Source organism: Triticum dicoccoides, chromosome 7B (assembly GCF_002162155.2).
Source record: "Triticum dicoccoides isolate Atlit2015 ecotype Zavitan chromosome 7B, WEW_v2.0, whole genome shotgun sequence".
Lineage (NCBI taxonomy): Eukaryota > Viridiplantae > Streptophyta > Magnoliopsida > Poales > Poaceae > Triticum > Triticum dicoccoides.
Genome location: NC_041393.1, coordinates 39,650,665 through 39,654,149, shown reverse-complemented (window position 1 = coordinate 39,654,149; position 3,485 = coordinate 39,650,665).

Sequence of the window (3,485 nt, the reverse complement as noted above, 5' to 3'; positions counted from 1 at the left end):
CATAAATGGATCGCTGGAGCTTGCACACTTTGTTAGCTCCCTTTGGATCGACAAAACCTTCTGGTTGCATCATATACAACTCTTCTTCCAGGAATCCATTCAGGAATGCAGTTTTGACACCCATTTGCCAAATTTCATAATCATAAAATGCGGCAATTGCTAACATGATTCGGACGGACTTAAGCATCGCTACGGGTGAGAAGGTCTCATCGTAGTCAATTCCTTGAACTTGCCGAAAACCTTTTGCGACAAGTCGAGCTTTGTAGACAGTAACATTACCATCAGCGTCAGTCTTCTTCTTAAAGATCCATTTATTCTCAATCGCTTGCCGATCATCGGGCAAGTCAACCAAAGTCCATACTTTGTTCTCATACATGGATCCCATCTCAGATTTCATGGCTTCTAGCCACTTTGCGGAATCTGGGCTCACCATCGCTTCTTCATAGTTCGTAGGTTCATCATGATCTAGTAGCATGACCTCCAGAACAGGATTACCGTACCACTCTGGTGCGGATCTTACTCTGGAAGACCTACGAGGTTTGGTAGTAACTTGATCTGAAGTTTGATGATCATCATCATTAACTTCCTCACTTATTGGTGTAGGAATCACTGGAACTGATTTCTGTGATGAACTACTTTCCAATAAGGGAGAAGGTATAATTACCTCATCAAGTTCTACTCTCCTCCCACTCACTTCTTTCGAGAGAAACTCCTTCTCTGGAAAGGATCCATTTTAGCAACGAATGTCTTGCCTTCGGATCTGTGATAGAAGGTGTACCCAACAATTTCCTTTGGGTATGAAGACGCACTTCTCCGATTTGGGTTCGAGCTTATCAGGATGAAACTTTTCACATAAGCATCGCAGCCCCAAACTTTAAGAAACAACAGGTTAGGTTTACTGCTAAACCATAGTTCATACAGTGTCGTCTCAACGGATTTAGATGGTGCCCTATTTTAAAACGTGAATGCAGCTGTCTCTAATGCATAACCCCAAAACGATAGTGGTAAAGAGATATCATAGATCGCACCATATCAAATAAAGTGCGGTTACGACGTTCGGACACACTATAACGATGTGGTGTTCCAGGTGGCGTGAGCTGTGAAACTATTCCACATTGTTTTAATTGAAGACCAAACTCGTAACTCAAATATTTGTCTCCGCGATCAGATCGTAGAAACTTTATTTTCTTGTTACGATGATTTTTCTACTTCACTCTGAAAAACCTTTCAACTATTTCAGACTTATGTTTCATCAAGTAGATATACCCATATCTGCTCAAATCATCTTGTGAAGGTCAGAAAACAACGATGCTTGCCACGAGCAACAGCACTCATTGGATCGCATACATCGGTATGTATTATTTCCAACAAGTCAGTAACTCGTTCCATTGTTCCGAAGAACGGAGTTTTAGTCATCTTGCCCAAAAGGCACGGTTCGCAAGCATCAAATGATTCATAACCAAGTGATTCCGAAATTCCATCTTTATGGAGTTTCTTCATGCGCTTTACACCGATATGACCCAAACGGCAGTGCTACAAACAAGTTGCACTTATCATTATTAACTTTGCATCTTTTGGTTTCAATATTATGATTATGTGTATCACTATGATCGAGATCCAACGAACTATTTTCATTGGGTGTGTAACCATATAAGGTTTCATTCATGTAAACAGAACAACAATTTATTCTCTTACTTAAATGAATAACCGTATTACAATGAACATGATCAAATCATATTCATGCTCAACGCAAACACCAAATAACACTTATTCAGGTTCAACACTAATCCCGAAAGTATAGGGAGTGTGCGACGATGATCATATCAATCTTGGAACCACTTCCAACATACATCGTCACTTCACCCTTAACTAGTCTCTGTTTATTCTGCAACTCCCGTTTTCAGTAACTGAACAAGTATCAAATACTGAGGGGTTGCTATAAACACTAGTAAAGCACACATCAAACACCTGTATATCAAATATATCCCTTTTTTTTTTACTTTGCCATCCTTCTTATCCACCAAATATTTAGGGTAGTTCCGCTTCCAGTGACCATTTCCTTTGCAGTGTAAGCACTCAGTTTCAGGCTTTGGTTCAGCTTTGGGCTTCTTCGTGGGAGTGACAACTTGCTTGTCAATCTACTTGAAGTTCCCTTTCTTTCCCTTTGCCCTTTTCTTGAAAATAGTGATCTTGTCAACCATCAACACTTGATGCTCTTTCTTGATTTCTACCTTCGTTGATTTCAACATCACGAAGAGCTCGGGAATCATTTTCATCATCCTTTGCATACTATAGTTCATCACGAAGTTCTACTAACTTGGTGATGGTGACTAGAGAATTCTGTCAATCACTATTTTATCTGGAAGATTAACTCCCACTTGATTCAAGCGATTGAAGTACCCAGACAATCTGAGCACATGCTCACTAGTTGAGCGATTCTCCTCCATCTTTTAGCTATAGAACTTGTTGGAGACTTCATATCTCTTCAACTCGGGTATTTGCTTGAAATATTAACTTCAATTACTGGAACATCTCATATGGTCCATGATGTTCAAAACATCTTTGAATTCCCGATTCTAAGCCGTTAAGCATGGTGCACTTAAACTATCAAGTAGTCATCATATTGAGCTAGCCAAACGTTCATAACGTTCTGCATTTGCTCCTGCAATAGGTCTGTCACCTAGCGGTGCATTAAGGACATAATTCTTCTGTGCAGCAATGAGGATTTAACCTCAGATCATGGATCAAATCCGCAACATTGCTACTAACATTTTTTTTCAACACAATTTTCTCTAGGAACATATCAAAATAAACACAGGGAAGCAACAACGCGAGCTATTGATCTACAACATGATTTGCAAAATACTACCAGGACTAAGTTCATGATAAATTTAAGTTCAATTTAATCATATTACTTAAGAACTCCCACTTAGATAGACATCCCTCTAATCCTCTAAGTGATCACGTGATCCAAATCAACTAAACCATATCCGATCATCACGTGAGATGGAGTAGTTTCATCGGTGAACATCATTATGTTGATCATATCTACTATATGATTCACGCTCGACCTTTCGGTCTCCGTGTTCCGAGGCCATATCTGCATATGCTAGGCTCGTCAAGTTTAACCTGAGTATTCTGCGTGCGCAACTGTTTTGCACCCGTTGTATTTGAACGTAGAGCCTATCACACCAGATCATCACGTGGTGTCTCAGCACGAAGAACTTTTGCAACGGTGCATACTCAGGGAGAACACTTCTTGATAATTTAGTGAGAGATCATCTTATAATGCTACCGTCAATCAAAGCAAGATAAGATGCATAAAAAGATAAACATCACATGCAATCAATATAAGTGATATGATATGGCCATCATCATCTTGTGCTTGTGATCTCCATCTCCGAAGCACCGTCATGATCACCATCGTCACCGGCGCGACACCTTGATCTCCATCGTAGCATCGTTGTCGTCTCGCCAATCTTATG